This window comes from Erithacus rubecula (genome assembly GCF_903797595.1).
Source record: "Erithacus rubecula genome assembly, chromosome: 11".
NCBI classification, from domain to species: domain Eukaryota; kingdom Metazoa; phylum Chordata; class Aves; order Passeriformes; family Muscicapidae; genus Erithacus; species Erithacus rubecula.
In genome coordinates this window covers 7,322,322-7,343,994 of record NC_136663.1, presented here as the reverse complement: position 1 = coordinate 7,343,994, position 21,673 = coordinate 7,322,322, and the positions used below count along the sequence as shown (strand labels likewise).

At 40.6% G+C, this 21,673-nt stretch overlaps 1 long non-coding RNA gene across 1 annotated transcript in view; it reads right to left on the bottom strand.

The window, feature by feature from the left end:
- Nucleotides 1-21,673, bottom strand: part of LOC306806305 — a 94,571-nt gene that overhangs the window by 5,757 nt on the left and 67,141 nt on the right. Inside the window, exon 4 of the long non-coding RNA XR_013775445.1 lies at nucleotides 20,813-20,986. This is a non-coding gene — a long non-coding RNA (uncharacterized lncRNA). The remainder of the gene's footprint in view (nucleotides 1-20,812; nucleotides 20,987-21,673) is intronic.

Below are 21,673 nucleotides of genomic sequence, written 5' to 3'. Positions count from 1 at the left end.
GAGGCAGTGAAAATCCCTCCCTTCGAGACAGATACTGCTGGGTCAGGCAGATCCCTTCCTAAATGACTTGCCCAATGCCAGGGAGAAAGTTTATGGCAAAGGAATAAATTAAGTCCCAAACACAATCACAAAGCTATTTTCCTTGGACTGAGGTTTGGTTTCAGGTAAAGAATTTTTTTTTTAAATTTTTTTTTTTTTGTTAAGACAGGAAAAAGTACTAATAAGTTTAAAACTATCAGCTTTGCTTGGATTAGTCACTGGGAATCTCAGCAGCCAGGCTCTTGAGCTCTGGCCTCTTTGACTTTCGTATGTTTAGATGTTCAGGCCCTAATGAGTTGATCTCGTTGATCTTTAGGTACCTATTCATATGCAAATCCTGGCATTCTACTTTTGCTAAATAGTCTTTGTATTAACACATGAAATAATTTTTTTAAAAAAGAAAGTCAGGCTGTGGTAAATCCTCATACTTAGGTTTGTTTGCATTTGGATAAATGATCATGGGCCCTCTTTATATGATCTTGCTGTACCCCTGTTAGGAAAAGGTGGGGGAGAGTTGGGTGGGTATTGAGAAATACAACTTTTAATCTCCTCAACATCACTGTAAATGCTTTATCAAAGAAAAGTCCAAGAACTGAGAGATAAAGAAACAAAAATATGTTAATTCTTCAGTTTCCTTTTTCACCAATTCTTTAAAATTACCAGAGAAGTGTCCTCATTCTAGTGTCCCAAGTGGTTTGTCTACTAAAAAGACCAAATGTGTCTTGTAAGGCTCCAAAAACCATGGCCTGCCAGAGGGAGGATGCCTTTTCAAGGCAGATTTTGCAGGTTCATGGTGCATGTGCATGTGAGAGACCTGTACATCACTGTGCCACCCCAGCACGCACTCGAGAGATTTTGAGCATGAATCCTGACCCCAATAGTGAATGAAAAGCACTCAATGACTTCAAAGGGTCTGGGATTTCACCCATCATTTTTCAGACTCTGAAGCTTGCAATCATTAGTGGTTTGTTCTAAAAGTAGTGGCTGCAGAGCAGTGAAGTCATATGGGAATTTCATTCAACTCTGTGACAAACTTCTACATCTCTGTTTAAGCCCTGTGTATTGTGAAGTTATATATATAATGCCTACAGTACAGTTATATATTACATATATATATTTAGCTAGATTTGTCACAGAGAGTAATCTGAAACATAAAAAAATGAGAAAACTCTTGCAGGGCCTTGAAACCTACTCTGGGAACTACATATACACCTACATGTATTTATGGATGTGTGTATGCACTCAAAACTTCCAAAAAAATCTCAGCCTTCATCTGAACAAGTTGCCTGGAGTTGTAGCTGAGTTTCCTTCGCTAAAGAAAAGATGTTTAGGAGCAAATGCAGGTTGCAACAAAATGTTAGGAACAAACTGTCCAGGATCTTCTTTCACAACAATCCCACGCGCTTACAAATCTCCCTTTAAGAATAAAGTGGTAGTGCAAACACCTAATTAAAAAAACGGCTTGTATTCAGAGTTACTAATTAAAAATCCTCATGTTCCCCCGACTTTTTCCCCCCTCTGTGGAAATCTGCAAGTTATTTAATTGAAGTCCCATTTTGTCGGTGCAGATGCACGAAGTGTCTGAATCATCAAACAGATTTAGGGTGTTTTGATTGTTGTGTGTGCCTCATTGCTATTCCCAGAATGTCGAGCTGAGCTTATGCTGATCGGCAGGACTTAGAAGCATGAAACAGTAAAAGAGTCCTTTCTTCTCATCCCAGCCCCATCCCCCTTGCCCCCCTGGATTTACATTGAAACTTTGCCAATCTCAGATCGCACTCTGTCTGCTGCCTCTGCATTAAAATGGAGCTGCTTGCCTGTTTCTTTGGCCCCGCACTCCATCTTCAGATTCCCCTTGGCTGCCCTAAGGCGCCCCTCATGTTGCTTCAGAGAAACTTCTTTAAGAAGACAATTTCATTTTCTGCCCATTTTTTTATCCTTGTTTTTTTCTTTTCTTTTCTTTTTAAAAATTTTTTTAAATAAAAATCCTTCTCTGTTTTTACATTCGTGCGCTGTGTGAAAAGAAAGGAGACGGGAGGAGAGAGAAGCCTGTTTTCGTCTAGAGGTGAAAACAGCCTGGTGAGCAGCAGGTGCAAAGCCCCAAAGCAGCTGCTTTCTGCTCTCAAGTTGAAGCGCCTTGGTCCCCCACCCTCCACGCCAAGAGCACTTCATATAATCCTCTCATGCAATTCACACTGTAATTGCAGATATCCAGACTGCTAGGGCTCATTTTATTATTATTTTTACTGATAACAAGATCTGCTAACAGGGGACCCGTCGTAGTAATTAGTTGTGTGTCGCTAGGCAGCTTCTGCAGAGGCAACTTGGATTCTTTTCCTTTCTTTTTCATTCTTTTTAGGGAGGGGAGGGCATGGCTGCTTTGCCCCCTCCTACCTCTCCTCTTTTTACCCCTTGAAGGCCACTCAAAGTAGCACATGGGGAACTTTCCTGCTGGCTCTGCTCGGTCCCTTTATTGTCTCACCCGCCTCTTTCACTCCTTGAGTCGAAGGCTGTTGGATGGGTGCTAGCAATGAAGATTATTGTCTTGAGGACCAGCTTGTTTTCTCAAGGCTCTGCTTGCTACATTGCTAATTATGGGTCTATGGAATCCTTTTCTGATATTTGACTAAGTGGCATGGATTACTGTGTAATCATTTCCCACTGGGGAAGGGGATCTTTTTTATTATTATTATTATATACCTCTGGACAACTTTTCAGTTCCTTTTATTTAAGTAATTGCTCTTGCCTGTAATCCAGGAATTCTTATTTTTTTAATCATATTATGGATTTCACCAAACACTAGTTAACATGTTAATTACTGGTAAATACACACTTCTTTTCCCCTTCTGTTCAGAGTGAATACAGATCCTATGAATGTGCTGTTTGTCATCTGTAACCCTTATGTGTTATCTCTGTCTAATAGGACCCTGTTGTTTAAAGAATGAAAAGACTGAACATGGACATTTGGCTCCAAACTTTTTGTTTTAGATTAGGGCTTAATGAGTTTATGCTTTTTGTTTTGTTTTATTTTTCAAGCCAAAATATAAAGGAATAAAAATCAGTTTGATGACATAATTATTTTTAATAACCTGAACAGATTTTGCAATGCTGAGACACCATACAAAAGCCTGGAAAATGGGATCCTTTATTTTCTTGCAGAAAGCTTGATCCAGCTGCCATGAAGTCAAGGCAAATTTTCCACTGAGTCAGAAAAACTCAAATCAGTGTGGAAGACCAGACAAGTTTCTTCCAGAGTGTCCTGGTAACACACCAGGGTCCAAACGGACAAGTGTGGTTCAGACAGAGGGGAGTGGAGTGGGGAGGAGATTCCAGCATGATTCAATTACTAGAAATATTTTTAGTTTGCCTTAAAATGGCTTACTTTTCTGGTTTATGCCAACTCTCTTTTTTTTTTTTTCAATGCTTTAAGTTACTAAGATCTTTCTTTTATGCTGCAGTCCCACATTTTGATAAATAAACTACTGCTAAACAGACATAGCAAAAAAAAAAAAAAAATTTAAAAAAATTCAATGACTTAGAAGCTCTGACAACCTGACTGCAAGAGTGCTGCTGGGAAAATAGTGCTGGGGTAGAGTGACTTTAGGAACCTCTAGTCATATTGACACAAAACTGGAAAGGTGAAAAAGAGACCTTATTTTGGGTATTGGATAAATAAATTCAGACTGAGATGTAAATGAGAACAGTCTAAGGCTGATTTAGTCTGTGCCATTCTATCTTAGATGTCAAAGACTCTTTCTGGCAATCAGGAGCACCCCAAAGCATTGGTGCTCTCTGGGGACAACTCTTCTCTTGTGCCATAGCTCATATATCAGGATGTTGAATTTCATACCTTTTTATGGCTTTTTTTTCAATCACTCCAAAACTGGTGTGGCAAAAACTTTCAGCTGAACTATGAAGGCTAGCTGAGCATTTTCAGAATTCAATGTACCATGACAATAATCCAGGCAAAAGACACTGTGCTGGTGCAAACTCTCCTTATTTATTATGTTGGTTTATAAACAGATACTTGCCTAAAAAAGTGTAACAGCTCTGAGCTCTGCAGCCTCTGGTATGTTTGCCTACAAAGTTGCATGGCTCAAGACTCACTTGTTTTTAAAAAAGGCTTGGTAGCTTCTTCTCAAATTTCAGCCCAAAGAGCTGCTGGACTTGCAGCAAAGTAAACACAGTCCAATACTAATTCTCAGCAGTCAGTCCAAAAGTGCTTTTCCCTGGGGGGGGGCCAACAGGGATGTCCACAAGCTTTCAAAATAAACATAATTCAAGGTGACACTGGCACACCAGGACTTGCATTAAGGATATGTCAGAAGAAGTAAATTGCAGGCTGGCAGAGTGGGAGAGAGCAGGTCAAGTGATATTGTGAAAAAAACCATGTTGGTTCCTATAAAACTTTCAAGCAGTTCAATTGGTTCAGTGTAAATGCTGTTAGTTGTAAAACTACTCTGTATTTAATCTATAGAGTCAAAAGAATTTGCATTCTTTGCCATTAGAAATGTGAACCTCTTAGAAACACTCCTGAAGATGAGATTTATTAGGCTAAAAAGTGACAACTCCTGGCTATTTCCTGGAGAAACGTATTATTCCATCTCAACTAAAATTAAAACAGGTCAAGTAAACAACTCTGAAAGCTGGAAAACTCAATTTCTTGCCCATCTAATTATGCCTAGCTAGAGCAGCCTGTACAATTTTCCATTATGACTGTTATGAACTGTGTGTGGTCCCCTGACTGTACCATACGAGCTGGAGCACTGGAGCACAATAAGGCATGTTAGAGGCTGTCAGCGTGTTTTAGGATCTTCTAATTCTTGTTCACTGTAATCACACTGCTGTGTGCAATATCGCATTTAAGATGACCCTCTGAACAGAATTTCTTATTTGCATCCAAAGACTTTGGAAAAGTTTAGTTTGAGAGATAAAGAATGTTTTGTTTGGTGGTTTGTTTGTTTTTTTTCCATTAAATGCAATCAAAACTTTGGGTGCTAATATCAGATCTTTCTTCTTGGTCCTAGATTGTGGCCTTAAATCTGCTTTCAGGCTCCCTTTTTATCCATGTGTATTCATGTATGGATTTTCTCCTTTCTTTTTTTATACTGACCTGCTTTGCCCCATGACCACCTATCCTGCATTCTAATTGCTTTGCTGTAATTTGTTTGTTTACTCTTTCAGTGTTGCTTGAGTAGAACATTGCAAAAACTTTTTTAGCACCAAATAACCTCCAGCTCTTAAAGACTAATCCATTTTTTAATCTAAATCAAAGCAATAAAATCCAACCAGCTTTTCTTTCTCTTGCTCCTCCCAATACACACATTCTTTCCAGCAGTTACAGAACCGTAGAGCCGTCCTACAGAAAACAGCTCATATTTTCATCTCAGCACTTGCCAGCTTTTTTAATAGTGCAGATGGGCTGCAAGAACAATCCTTCCACTGCAAATCAGGAAGCTACAGCCCTGGCTTGAGAAACCAGTGGCAGGAAGCAGCAGCATAAGCAGGATTTTCAGAAGTTGAAACTTTCCTCATCACATGCAGAGGTATGGAAGATATTTCAGAAAGGCCAGCAATGACCCTTGTCCTTCAAGTGTCTCCCCCATAGCTGCTCCCTTGTCCCCAAATCATTCACTCATTAAATACGAAATGGCCAACCCAGCTCCTGGTCTAGTCTGATCCTTGTGATGATTTCACTCAAAAATACCTTTTGGCTCTGCCTCTCCCTTGGAAGGATAAATATTCCAAAACTGTCCCACCAAACAACTCAAAGGGGTGGGCAATGACTCACTCACTGAGCTGCTGACTCCACCCTCAGCCTGTTGCTGTGGGGAGAGCTCTGGTGTCCCCAACCTGCCTACAACTCTCTGCTGTCTCTGTAGCATCAGGGAAACTGGTGCTTGCACAAGTTCTGCTCTGTGCCCAGAGATCTGGTACTCTATAATAATGCTACAAGATGTAACATAAATAAGAGCAGTATGTGGGCAGGTAGACACCACCCAGTGATTTGCATGTGCAAATACTTGTACCAAATTTAAAGGCTGCTTGTGAAACTAAATCTGTAAGTATTGCTGAGGCTTCAAAGCAGTAAAAACCACCATTAAAGCAGTCCATTAAAGCACAATTACACACAAAGTAACACACCTAACTGCTAACACCATTCCCAAACTAGTCTGAAAGGTTTCGTGTGGTGGGTTTCACATTTTGTGCCATTTTCTCTACTGGTTTTGTCTCTGTATGTATTAGAGCAGCACTGGAAAAACCCAGGTAAAATGGGCACCCCATCCTGGATGTCAACATAAAAAGTCCTAGGAAAAGATAGTTATCTTAATCTCAGCAAATTTAAATAGACATGTTGAGGCAAAAGATTGGGAAAGGAAACAAAATGGGTTAAGGGACTTGCCAGAGGTTATAAATTAGGTCAATACCCAGGGATTCAGAGCACTGGTCCAGTGACACATCCTCTGCACAGCCCTGCCTCACGCTGACCCAAACACTCAGTTTGGTTTCCTCCCATCTGCACAACACTTACAACACCTACTAATTTTCTACTCTCACCAGCACTGAGGACAAAGAGCAGATGACTGGATTTTGCTCCTCTGTGACTGCCAGCTTTTCACAGCCCTTCCACAAGCTTGGATAACACGTGTTGCATCTGGAGTGCTGAGGGCCAGGCTTTAAAGTTCTCACCACCCAGCAGCTCCTCCAGGAACACTTACGGGAAGCAACCTTCAGCCAGATGTTCAAAATAACTCAGTGCCAACTTGCTGAGACCTTTGGCCATTTACACTGGGGGCTGAGAGAGAACAGAACAATTTTGAAAGTCTGCAAAATGTAGCCTGCTGGGTATTTTTAATATAAATGTTCTTCAAGATCCAGTACTTGTAAGCCAAATATTTAAGGAGGCGTGGTAGCTGAACTGTGGGCTATCTGGGTAGCTCACCTATCCGTGGGAAAATGAACTGTTTTCCTTTACAAAAAAAAGTGCACAAATTCTGTGCCATGGTAAAAGTTAACATTTTTTAGAGACAAGTAAAAGGCCTACTCCATTTCCCCACATTTTTGCAATGGCATCCTGTTCTCCTTAGAATCATAGAAATTATTAGGTGGAAAAATATCTTTAAGAAAGTCCAAGCATTCACTGCTGAGTCCTCTGCTAAACCACATCCCTAAGCACCTTCTCTACACTTCTAAATACCTCCAGGGATGGGGACTCCACCACTTCCCTGGGTAGTGCTTGACAACCCTTCCAGTAAAGAAATGTTTCCTAATATCTAATCTAGACCTTCTCTGGTGCAACCTGAAGCCATTTTTTCTTGTCTTATCTCTTGTTCCTTGGAGAAGAGGCTGATGCTCACCTGGCTACACTTTCAGGGAGTTGTAGAGAGTGATAAGGTCCCCCCTGAGTCTCCTTTTTTCCAGACTCCTCACAAGACTTGTGCTCCAGACCCTTCCCCTTTCTGTTGCTCTTCTCTTGACTCACTCCAGCCTCTAAATGTTTTTTGTAGTGAGATGTCCAGGACTGGACACAGGCCTTGTGAGGTGTGGCCTCACCAGCCCCAAGTACAGGGGACCATCACTACCCTGGTCCTGTTGCCACACTATTGATGGTACAAACCAGGTGCCATTGGCTTTCTTGGCCACCTGGGCACACACTGGCTCATTCTCATCCATAAACACCAACCCTATCATCACCATCATTAAGCTTTAGACAGTCAAACCACTCCCTAACACACAGGGCTACCCATGGCCTCTCCTTCCTCACCTAGCCCTTCTGAAGAGTTTCTAGCCATCCACTGCATCCCTCTGGTTCTGTGTGTCATCCCACCATGCCCCATGATGGTGAGGATGTCACAGTTTTCCTGCTGCACCACGGCTTCCAGCTCCTCCTGTTTGTCACCCCTGCTGCCTGCACTGCTGTCCCTCAGTCCCCTGTGTGCCTCCCCCAGGCTGATCTGCTAGGAGCCCCCAGGCTACACCCATCTCAGGTATCAAACAGAAGGGTGGCTCCCAGTGTTAGCAGTGCCCACACTCACTTCCCTCTAGTCAAAGCCAGACTTTGGCTTTTAAGTGCTTTTATTCATTTTTATAAGCCAAGAGCGACGTGTTCACCACAGTTCATCACAGCTCTATTTCTCCCCAACCCCCCCATTTAAGAGGGGGCCAGCCCCAATATTTGAAACTCCTGCTCCATTTCTTTTCATTCTCTTTTTCTTCCTTCCTTCCTTCCCCCTTGCCCCCTCCCTCCATCTCCTACTCTGTCCCCTTCAGAAGCCCCCAGGATGACACTGCTCATTGATGCTTCTCCTTCATTAGCATTTCAGCAACTTGGCTCAGTAGTTTCAGAGACAATCCGTCATGAGAAAACTGAAGAATGTGCCCCATTTGCATGATTCTGTGCCAGAATGCAACTTTTTCTCAGCTGTTCATTGTGTAATTTCCCCTTGAGCCCTCAACTTTCCCATGAAGTCCCAGAAATCATATTATAGAATTCCAGACCAGCTGCAATGCTCCAAAGATTAGTTTTATGGACATTTTAACCAATCTCACACTTCTACAAAGAGAATCACATACAGAAGAAACACGGTTTTACTTTCTGTTGTTAGGAAAGGCAATGTGCCTACTTGAATAAAGTTCTTTGAAACTACAAGAAGGAATTTATGCCCCATGATGAGAATGATCCAATAACTGTTGTGAATCCTTGGGCATATTTTTAACTTTCACTTGTACTGCCTTAATTATTTTATTCCTCTTACAATTAAATGTTTGTAATCCATTTTGAGAGTCTTTCTGAAATGAATGGATATGCAAACAACTTGATTGAAATGCTCAGTGCATATGACTAAAAGTTACTGGCTCTCACACATCAGCAGAACAAATCAAGCTTTTCGTTAGTTGGTTTTAGAAATCAAAAAGTGGTTTATAAAAAAAGACAGGCAGATAAAACCTGCTTCTAATTACTTTCTAGAGGGCATCTAAGTTTGTAGAAATAGAAGAGTTTATTATATTAAAAGTAAGCAAGGAACTGAAAATTGGTGTGAAGCAATCAAACTACTTTTTCAATTAAAATGTATCCCATTAGGAAAATTAGGCACCTGTTCCACAAAAGTTAGACAATAGAGCATGGGAGTAGAACACTGCATTTTAACAATCTGGTTACTAATTAAATTCTTTACTTTTTCCTATGTATACCAATAACTATCACTTTTCCCATGTCATTTTTAACCTACTGAAACAGAACTCATTTTTAATTATTCTGCCTCTTAAAAACCACCAGATCTCTTCAATGCTTTCAGAGCCACAGCATATGAAATGCAAACATTTTGATAAATATTTTAAATACAGTCTGGATACTTTTTAATACAGATTTTTGTTATCCCCCTCTTTCCCTGCCAGTAGGGTCGGCTGTGTGAAAACTGTCCTTGCTGACTCAGGTTAATCTATGAAAGAAGCACAGGGACACACTGACACTATGTGAGTGTACACTTATACACACATCCTTGCACTTTTGTGTGTGTAGATGTATATATAGTGCAAAACTCCTATGGAATTAAAGCTTGCCAAGATTAGGACCTCATAAACAGATAAATTAGCGTCCTTCCGATGTGAAAGATAGGTAGTTTTTTTTTTTCAGTGAGAAGCTCACACGGTGATTAGAGTGAGGTTGTGGAAGATTTCATTAATTATAGGTGACTGGTTTTCCTCTCAGAGGACAGCTCAGGTCCCCCAGCTCCCCCTTGGCAGCTCATCTTAAATTGTTGTCTAACCTTTCCCTTAATTCAGCTCATCTTGAGCTGATGGGAACTGCTTTCATTCCACCTCTTGTGGAGGTAATGAAACAATCTTCTTATTCACTTGGTTCCTCTGAGCCGGTGACACACAACAAAAAACCCAGGGCCCTGATTAATGGCCGCTAATTAGCAATGTTAATGACCAGGTGTCCAAGAGCATGGCCAGCTTCTCTCAGCATGGAGTGATCCCTCAATGAGGGCCCTGCAAATCCAGCCCCAGTGACCCTTCCCCTCAGCTGCCAGTAATGAAGCTGAGCTCTCTCATTACACCCAGGAGAGGCTCAGGGGGAGGCCCAGGCCTTGAGAGCCAAACCCTTTCCTTCGGCTCTAGTGGGCCTTCCATTAATTAAGGTCAGCATTTTTGCTCTCCATCCCCCCCCCCCCACCAGACTCAGCCTTTTCCCCATTAAAAAAAAAACAACAAAACAGCGCCAAAAAATCCCCCAACCCTCAAAGGTAAAAGATTTTGATGAAGGAAGGCTTAGTTTTCTCAGCTTTCTCTGCTTTCCCAGTGATAAAGATGCTGTTTCCCAGAGTGTTTGGGCTACTTGGAGCCCCTTTTCCCCCTCGTGTTTTGAGCCCTCTGGATCCAGCTGTAACATGAGGGAAATCTCCTGGCTGCAGTTGCTCTCTGCCAAGCCCTTTACCTTCCACCTCCCAGAGAAAAAGTCCTTGTAAGAGCACAGAGGTGGAGAGATGCTTGTGCTGGCAAAGGAAAAAAGGTGTGCATATCAGCTAAAAAACCAAATGTGCACAACTCAGACTGGCTGCACAGAAATGTGTTAATGTAATATTTCTCATCAATATTTTTGTTATGTTCACTATTCTTAATTTTAGTCACGTAAAAAGTGACCTTCAATGTAACATCAAGTGAAATGTGCTGCTTTGGCTGCAGTCTGTAACACTTTTCCTGCAGCAGCATGAAGTGCAGGTGCTGTCTGCTCTGCCTGCAGGTTTGGGAGAGCAGAAATGGGAATTCTCCCTGTCCAGCTGTGGGTGCAGACACCTGCCTGAGCCTCTGATCCTCAGGACAGCCCTTGTCACCTAGGACAAGCTGGGGGGATGACAAGAGTTTGTAAGTTCTAGAAATCAGTGTTGGTTTTGGTGGGAGGGAGCTTTTAAAGAATGGGGGATATTATATCAGCGTGCATGCAGCACGTGGCTACAAAAAAGAGCCAAATGTTTAAAGAAATAGAGAACTGCCTCATTTTTGCTTTGTAACTTAGCAAATGTGGTGATATATGAGAGAGAAAATACTTGTAGTGCACCTGCCTGCAGCCTGTGTGGCAAGGCTGAGAACTTCTGAAGTTTCCAGGAACTTCAGAAGTCGGCTTTATTAGCCTTGACAATGCAAATCTTTTCTTTTAATTGGAAGAATATTACTACAAGTCCATAATTTTTTTTCTAGTTGTGCACTGTGAAATGAAGACACAAAATTAACATGCCTTGAAAGGGAGTAGTTAAGGGAGCAGATGGGGTGATAGGAAGCCTTTTACTCTAGGTCACATCTTGAGCTGGAAGTGACAGAAAGTTAATACTGCAAGAATGCCATTTGGTGGCTGTTCTAAGATAAGGGGGAGCCAAGCTCAAACTTTAATGTGTTAATGCCTCCACAAATGCATTAGCAGTAGTTGGGGAGGTAGCTGGACACCATACTGAACCAATTGTTTTCCTATAAACCCTTAAAGGGGTGATTTCCATCTAGCTGTGTAACACTGTCTCCTTCCAATTGACAATTATTCCCTGCTCTCTTGACCGTCTGGGCATTACAGCAGTGACTAACATGGCAAATTAATATCAGGATGATGATGCATTGGGATTTCCCCAGTAAAATTTAATGAGTTACAGAAAAGAAAAGGTGCTGCCTTTTGACATGGCTGGATGCTCGGGCACAGGAGGTGACACTGCACTGACAAGGCTGCACTCCAGCTACTGGATTTCTATGCAACAATAAATTACTAAACTTTTCATTCTTGCATCTTGAGAGAATTTTACTGGCACCCAACTTGACTAGGGAAAAATCTTGCAAGATGTACAGTTCATTCCCTGTCGATTAGTCTCTCTCCATGGATCCTTGGACTTTCTAAGTGGATGCAGCCTTGAAATTGTGCTGCTTTCACCTTGCACACAGCAGGTTATTCAGTAAGGACCTGCTCTGGCTCTGGCTTGCTTCACCTGAAACTGTAATCCTACAGTAGGTCAGCTGTCTTTTAAAAGGTGTTTTTGAACCTGACATGGATTTTGAATGAAGGTTTACATCTATTCCCTATCTAGAAGTGTGCATTGACTGTCATTACAGAAATGAAAGGTTCAGTTCCCAGCTCTCCCAGAGACCTCCTCAGAGATTTTGGGTAAGTTACTTATGGCCAATGAGGGTTGCTAATGAAAAGATGATATAGTGATGGTGAGTGCATCAAAAATAAAAATGGATTTTAAAAGCTGATTGAAAATAAAAGCCACCCAAAACCCCAAACCAAACCAGAAGAAAAATTAACTTGACCCTTGCCTCCCTGTGAACAGTCATAACACCATTGCCTTTATTTGCTGCCATCAAGACAGACTGAAGCAAGGACTGACCCTTCATGTGCATTTCTGTGGCATCAAAATCCTATGGGAAACCAGTGGCAATTGAGGGCTTTAGCTACATGACATAAAGAGGAACAACTGGGTTTTCAAAATATCATTCACTCCTTGTAACATCATTTCTAGCACCGTGCTGTTCACAGAGCCATGAAGAGCAAAGCAACTCCTGCAAACTGTAAGAGCTTTTGTAACTCCATCCTACACATCTAATTGATCAGCTGTGCCAAAAAGAACAAAAGTCTTTCTACAGCTATAGTTATTCTATTACAGGTTATGCAGATAAGGTTACAACCAGAGCCAGACACATTTTTTTCCAGATAAACCTATTCCACTGACAAATACACATGATCACAAACTTTTCATGAATGGGTATTGAGTTCATCTCTTTCTAAGAGTCTGAAAATGTTTTCAGTCTAAATTTACTTGCAGTTAGTTTGAAAAGTCTAGGAAGCTTCAAACTGGGAAATATGATTTTTTTTTTCAGTGTTTTAGTTAACCAAAATTTTGCCAAAAATTTCACTTCAGGCCTTCACCTCTGTTATTGCATACACACCCCTTTATTGAAGACCCAGTTACCTGAATAATTTCACTGGCCTCCCTTCTGCCTCCTGGAAGCTTTTCCTTTCAGGCAGTGGCTGTAATGCCTTTTAAATGTACCATCAAAAATATTTCCTTTCCTACACTAGAGCATTGCTGAAGCCATTGCTTAAATAAAACAACCAGGACTCTGCTTATTATTATTGGGAGTTCATTTATGAAGGGAGTAGGGATCCAAAGCAAAGTTTTGCCCAGCTCCAAACTTCCACAGGCATTTGGACACAGCTTCTGGTCTGTGTTCCACGAGGAAGAAAGAAATGAGAAACACATGAATGCAGTGACCATCATGTGGGCCAAATCCCAGTCTCTGATACCAAGGAAGTTGTGACACTGACTTCTGTAATGATGCAGAGCTTTTGGAAGATGAGACCTGCATGGAGTTGTGAAATCATCTGACAGTAAAGATGCTCATTCTCCTTAATCCTGTACTGTCCCTGTTATCTGCCATATTCTGTTTAGTAAACTCTTCAGCAAAAATAAGTTTACAAAACTACTGAAATCTTTTTGGCACTGGCAATACTTTGCTGTTATACCATCTTGGTTTATGCCTGCTGTAAAGTCCAAAGAAGGATAAATCTGAGGAGTGCACAGCAAGCATAGAGTTTGGGAGAAATGTTTTGATTGCTGAGTTACATTGTTGGGTTATCTGACAATTTACTTTGCATCTACAGTTTGCCCTAATTTTATGGATGATTTTCCATTTGCTTTTTCTAATCACTTGCCATTGCAATATTTTTCCTCAGTTTTCCCTGTTGGAAAATGGACATGGCAATACCTTTTCAACAAGACAAGGTAAAAATTCATTTGGTAATGTTTGCAAGGCAATTTTCAATGATTGGTTTGTAGCTGTGCTAAATACAATGTACTATTAATAAAGCAATTAAAGAAAAAATAAATAAGGAAGGAATTATGTGGATTCCAATAAAAGGCAACTAGTAACAAGGGAAGAATTTTGCCCATTATTGGAGCACATAACTCCATAGGCAAATTAAAACAAGGGCTCTGTCCTCAGAGTTTTGGGCAATCCAGGCTACATAATTGATTTGAGAAGAGCTACTCCAGGCTACTGTGTAATTACAGAAGTATTCACTCTTCTGGCTCCCACTCTCCTTGTCATGTTCTACCTCATTGCCCTTTATGCTAAAGCCTTTGTTGATGAGGGAACGGAAGGAGTAAGGACAAATAAAGCAATTAGCAGGTAGGGGGAATGCTACCACTGTTTAAGGATAACACACAGCTTGTATTGGGACATTTATTAAGTAGAAGTCTAGAGCCTGCAGGTCAGAAGGAAAATACAGGTAATCCAGAAAAAAACTAAATTTTAAAAGTACCCTTTTTCTTATGTATGTATTCAAGAAATCTTGTCAGGAATAAAATATTTTCAAAAAGTCTATATAAAAACATTTTACTTGTCATATTTTTAGTGAGATTAGCTTCCAGCTTGCTATTTTTTTTTTTTTTAAACCAGAATCTCATCACAAGAGTGCTCTTCTCTCCTGTTTCAAGTGTGCATTGGCAGTAAGCAAACATCAATTTTTTGAAGGGCTAAAATCTCATTTAAAATTGCTGCAGAGCCAGCCAGGAGAGGGAGCCAAGACCTTGAACAAACCTTTCTTCCTGGCTCTCTGACACCCTGGGAAGGAAGCTGAGCCATTTTGGCCAGGGCTCCTGTGTGCTCTCAGGGCTTATGTGAATGCATTGCATGAGGAAGGGATAAAAGTGACTGGGAAACAAAATTACACATGGAGTCCCCAGGCATCAAATGTTGGATGACTCATGGTATAAGGAGAGAAGAAAGCAGAAAGGTAAATGAGGACTGGTGGAAATGAGCAGTACTGTAGCTTTTCACTTTTCATGAGCTTCCACAGCTCATCAGGAGACCAGGAGCTGTTGTTACAGTCCATGGACTCTGGTTCTCTTCATAACTCGTGATCCATTGGATTTGAGATAGATGAAGAAAATCATAGCATTTCTGCTAAGTGTGGTGGACTGAGATCATGGATGGTCTAAACTTGGATCAGAACTGCAGTGTCAGGCACTGCAATGATCTAAAGTGCTGCTGCTCCTCCTGTGCTTGGGTGGAGTTTGGGTTCTGATCTCCAGAAATAAGTCTAAACTACCCTTTATCTCCATAACACATCAGTCCAAGGGGCAAGGACATTGAATGGGAGAAAAAAAAAAAAAGAAAATTGAGAACATGAAGAACATAAGTGGATGAACAAGCCATTGAACAAGCCATTTGAAATGTTTAAGAGAAGAAATATTAGAAATTAAGAGGACAGTTTCATTCAGAGCCATTTGTCATATTTTTCTAGCTGAAAAACTAGAGGAAAGGAGAAGATGCTGAGTCCAATTTAATGTTCTTAATTTCCAAGTTTTCAGTATTTATAAGTATAATTTATCTTCATTTTCTACCAGTAAAATAAGATATTGGGACCAGGATTTAATAGAGAAGGCAATTATCAAAAAAATTTTTAAAGTATTTTTTTCCTAACTAAACTGAAAACAGTATTTCAAACTAAATTTCAACAAAAATGGCTTCATTTTGACACCTTTGTCCTGAAGCTTCACTCTGAAATCATAAAAAAGGTAAAAGTATACACTTTTGAAGTTTTTTTCTAAAAATCTTTAGGAATTTCATTTTTTTCAAGCATTTCAAACAATTTTAATTATTGTGATTGTTATGATCATTTATTTGTAGGCTCAGATAACAAATTAGTTCCTTGCTACCAAATTATTTTTTTTTACTGTATGGTGCTGATTTCTTTTTCCTCATAGTGCAGGTAGCAACTTCTCAGAAGTGCATCCAAAATAAACTAATGATGAATAGTGACAAACTGAATTGAAAACAAAGAGAACATTTTGTCATTTGTTAACTATTCTTATCTTACAGATCAAAGTATTTGGATCAGAGACAAACACATTATACTGGATTTCCTGAACTGTTTCTAGAAGCCTGGCAGTATTTCTTCAGGCAATTCACCCAAGCTATGAAATTCTGAGTTTATCCAGATCCTCCAACAGGGAGTGAGGGATCAACTTGGAGATGCTTCTGACCAGCAGCCCCAAGAATAGAAATCAGTGGAGAAACTTCTCACAACTCTTTTCAGGAAGCTCAGGGGAAGCAAGTTAATAACTGTGCCTGAAGTTAGATACAAAAGTTAGCATTTTTTACTCCTGATCTCTGCAGAGTAAGATCTTCCTCAAGCAGCATTGATACCAATCTGCAGAAGTAGAAACTGAGGCACATGGAGAAAAAACTCTGCATGGAAATATTTGGCTGGAGGCCTGAACCAGATCCTGAAATTCCATTCTGGTGCTCTCTCCTTGAATCTCACCATACTGTGGTGCAGGGAAATCTGCCTTGCCATGCTTGCTTTGTACATAAACACACAAGTTAATTTTCCAGACTTCAGAACCTGGCCATGTGCTGCAGAACTCTCTGGATTATTGTGTTTTCAACAAGTGGGAATAAAAGGCAGAGCCTGCTTTATGAATGACTGCAGACTGTGTCCTGTCAGTGGCTGTGTGGCAGTGGCAGAAGCATCATCATGAATCTCCAGAGCCATCCTGTAAATCCTCATTAAAGTCAGGGGGAGTTTCAGTTGTGTTATTAAATGTTCAATTACACTGTGCAAGTAACAACAGAAGCAAATTGATAAAAATAGGGTAGGAGACAATAGGTTTTGAGCAAAGGAGACCACTAAAATATGTTTGTGTAGAGAGCCTGGAATAATATGAATAATGAACAAGTTTGTAAAAATCAAAGTCTATTTGCAGATGAATAATAAACATAGAAAAGGGCAGGATTGGTTGAATGAATTATGCATTATGAGTCATTTAACAAGCACCATATCTATAAAGATAATGGTTCTAATGTAAATAACAAGCCTTTAATATTTATGCAGCCTTAATAGTCTGGGGAGTCTAATGATAGTTAAGGATTATACCTCTCCTCAGTGTTTTTCAATGGAAAGCAGGTTTATCACAATGTCACAAACCCAAAGCAGTTTCATGCTAGGTTTGATGCAACTTTAACTGCACTTTGGACCCCATCTGCCCTAATGCTGGAGTCTGGACAGAACCACCACTTCTGATTGACAGCAATTCCATGGGAATAAAATCAGCTGAACTGAACTAGATATCATAGAGCACAGTGACAAAACTGGACATTTCACTTTCCTTGCTGCTTTGAGATAAGGATCTCTGTACTGACTTAGTGCAATCTGGGCAGTGAGAGGATAAATTAAATGCAAAGTGCCCTCCCCTCTCCTGTGTGCAGAACAGTGCACACAGCTCTGTGTGGGAACAGGAGAGGCCCCAGAAAACCCTGTGCAACCACAGCTGCTCCTCTGCCACAAGAAAGGGCCACCCAGCCCAGCAGTCCCAAGAAAAGGTGGAAAGGTGTCCACAATTCTGTGTGTCACTCTCAGCTCACAGAAATGCCAAGGTGCCAGCACGGGCATGACTCTGCCAGGCCTGCCACACTGACAGCAGTGCTGAAAGTCAGGGAGGAACTGGGAAAGGATTGGGTTTCTCTACCCTCTTTTAGTTAAACTGAGGTTACAGCACACTAAAAATGCACAGGAGCAAAAATGTGTGTATTCACAGGGGCAAAAATGTGTGTATTCACAGGAGCAAAAATGTGTGTATTCACAGGAGCAAAAGCTGCTGAATGCAGAACCACGCACCTGGACCCTGATCATAGCAGCAGAGTTTTCCCAACATTTCTTTCTCTTTCAGAGTGAGAATGCTGGTTTTTAACGAATTTTCATACAGACCTTGAGGAGACAAGGTTGCCATGTCCATTTTCCTTCTGTGCAGCCATGGATTTCTACAAAACCTACTTACTTGGAGGTCTGATTTGGTACTTGGAGGTCTGATCCCTGGCTCTTAATTCCCATGCATAACTGGCACATACTAAGGGTGACACTATATTGAATTGCATAGAGCCTGCAAAATATGTTGAGGGTTTTTTTTTAAAAAATAACTTGACCTGCAGGATATTAATATAGTGGCAACTACCCCTGCAGGATATAAAACTGGCACCGACTCTAAGAACTTCCATTGGTGTAGTAGGTTTCTAGGCCTAGTAATGGTCATTTCATCTGAACATGTGGAAATAAAACCAAACCATAATAGGACTTAAAAAGCATTCAATACATATTTGTCCATAAACACATCATATAAATAAAAACTATTTTTTAAAAAAGTGCCAAATGAATCAATGTGTATTCTATTATGGAATAATAATATCCCTTACCATATGTGTTGCTGAAGCAAATAACTTTAGCTGGTATGATAGTATTTTCCATTTTGTGGTACAGTTTATATTTTCATCTATTGATTAAGGACCTGCCCCTGAGGAAGTTAACAACAGTTCCCCAGGCTTAAAAGGAGAAGGAAAAGTGTGTAAACGATTTGGCTGAAAATAAGGAAACAAATGTGTTTCCTCCTCCCCTTCTCCTAGTGAGAGTGAGTGCTGAATACAAAACCAGTTGAAGACAGTGGAAAGATTTGCTCCTTACTTCAGCAGCTTTGGATCTTGACCTAAGTATGTATATGTGAGATAAATTTTGGCACTACTGGAAACCCCACCTCATACCTCCCACTGTGAACATGTCATCTTTCTATGTGCTCATGCATGCCAAAGATTTATCTCTTTTGAAATACTGCCCGGAATCAAGCTATGTTTACTCAAGTAATAGGGAGATTCACTTATATGCAATAATTTCTTCAATGGAGAGGCTGTTATCCTACAGTTGTACTTTGGACTTTGTTCCTAGTTTAGCTTCTGTTTTTCTAACTTGATGTTTTTATCCAGGTTTGACAAGAGGGTTGGATCTTTGTTGGTTTTCTTTTCTTTTTTTTTTCTTTTTTTTTTTTTTTTTTGAAGTTACACACCTGGAATTAGCTTTTCCTGCCAAGAATTGCAGTGCACCTGGAAGTACTAAATCATTTTAATCTGTTTTTTAGTGGTTTTGCACAATAGAATTGCATCTCTTTAAATCTTTCTTACCTTTTGCAAAACTAAATTGCAACTCTAGACAGAGCATTTTGTGAGTGTGCAGATAGTGATATCATGAGATAGTTGTGCCCTGCTAGTGACTGTCTCTGCTGAGCCCAGAGCCAGTTAGCTGAGAACTGCATCTCCGGGTTTCTTTCCTCTGCAGTGGCTCTGCTTACCTACATAACATATGGAAATGTGAGCATACCCTTACAGCAGATTGTTTGCTATGTTTACACCAGTTCTAACACTAATCCCCATTAATGTTTGATATTGCTCCCAAAGAGTTTAAATAAATGTCAGGCCTCAGATCCATTGCATACGTGTTAGGCATCGTATAAACTTCGGATGGAAAGATATCAAAACGCTGTGTGGTGTCCTTTTTTTAACATTACTTTTACTGACTGGATTAACCACATCAGTGTATGCAAAGCCCTGCTACTTTCATGACTTCTGTCATCACATTTAAGAGTGTTATTTTCAAGAAAAAACATAAGCCAGTTTCACATCACCTTAAAAGTCCATTGTCTTTCTTCTGCTCTCAGTTCCTTCCATTTATCAAATGTGTGTGAGTGTAAAGTGAAAGAACAGCCAGATGCACACTAACAATCATAAAACTTTTCCCCTCTCTGTTAAAAAATGTCAGACACAGCCATACTAGCTGCACTTTGCTGCAGAACAATAGCCACCAAGGTCATGGCAGAGTTTGCCCCAGGCTGTGTAGCCCATCCAGCAGCAGCCTGGGTGCCTCAGCTTGTAAGAAAATGTTTAACTGCTGTGCAGAGAGATGTGCAAGGGAACAACCTGTGGACCACAGAAATGATAAGTGCCAGGCAGATTCCCTGTTCAAGCTGCTTCTTTGCCCAATATGAGCTATATGTGCTTACTGGGATTTTGTTACAGAAGAGGGAAATCTAGAGACCTTCATTCTTTGTCTGCCACATGGAGAAGGAAGCTGCTCATAACTCCTCTGTGCCAGGCATTCCGTTTCTCTCACCTTCCTTTCCCAATCTGATTATTTTACATGAGGCTGTTTCCCATGATGATTTTTTTTTAATTACTGTTTCAGAGGCTCAGCTCTGAGGCCATAAAACTTTCCTATCAACCACCACCACCACCTCTGCATCCCATATTTGGGATGCAACCACTTTGCATTTAAAGGACTTTCTCATTATATGTTTACATAGTGCCCAGCTCAACAAGATCCAGATCTTAGCTGGATCCTTTCTGAAATCCTTGAAACCCAATAGTGATAATATTCAGCTACAAAAGTCAACAGTACAAATGAACAACACTGTGGGAGTGTGCCTGGGGGTAGCAGACAGTCAAAAGTAAAAGTAGTTATTGAGAGGATTGTAATTGAACAGAGCTGGTTTGCTCCTTTAGGCTAAAGGCAACTAATTCTCACTTCATCCAACAACGAAAAAAGTAAATAAAAGCTGTAGACACAGCCATATCTCTTAAAACACAGTGTTGTTTAGTAACAAAAATAATTGGACTTCAAAAGTTAATAGGTTTTGCAGCAGGAGATAATTTTATGTTAAATGACTAAGCTGTGTCTCAACCTTTGCTGGGCTCATTATATCCTTCAAGTAGTTCAAGTTTCCAGATAACCAGCAGCAGAACCAGGTAAGCAGGCAAAATTAGTATGGCTGGGAAAATTTGTATCTGTCACACAGGTCTGGTTCCCACACACTCTGGTTACATCATTACTTAGTCTGTTAACTAGGAAACCAATTAGGCCAGAGAGCTGCTGTCAGGTGACCAAAACACGAAAATGCACCAGAAACCCTACCCGAAAGATGGGATTTCAGCAGAGGCCCTCAGACAGCTGACTCCTCTTCTGCTGCACTGCAATTTTCGTATTTCGTTTCGCCTTTGCTTTCAGGCTGAGCTCTGAGGTCCCACAGATTGATGGTTGAAGGAGCCTTGTTTCTCCCCTCAACAGGTGTGCTGAGAAAATTGTTTCCTGCAGCAAAAATTACACAAAATTATGTAATAATTTCTCTCATTCACTCTGGCAAATTTCCTTCTCTTTCACACCTTTTAATTTACAGGGTGAGAACAAGGCAGTAGGTACAGAACTGAGTACTGCACTGTGGTTAGCAGTATGTTCATCTTGAAGGAAAAGGGTTTATAAGACCAGGGTGCAGATAAATTCAGGGAAAAAACACCTTCAGCAGTGATTGGTTTTTTTGTACACATCTGAGGATTTGTCCATGTACAGAGGAAGCACAAAGGTCTCTGGGCTCACTCTCAGCAGAGATGTGCACAGGCAGAGGAGGCCAGCACAGGGCACTGGGAAGACAGGTGAAAGCCAGTTTCCCATAAACCATACATAACAAAGGAATTTATGTACAAATAAATACACCCAATCTCTATATTACATCACTATGTGGCTAAAATACAGCTTACATGACTATAATATTTTTTATATGCATATATTGTAGATACATATATATAAATGTTTATGTATTGCATGTTACAAGTGGTGCAGATATTTTCTAGCTTGCACATCTTTCCTGATTCTGGCATCACCTGAAGAGCTCACTGACCTGCTGAGTCCTTGCTCTTATCTACTGAGAATCTGCAAACATCTCCAGTACCTTCACTCTGGGCCAAAAGCCACAAGCTCCTTCTCTCTTCTCTTTCACAT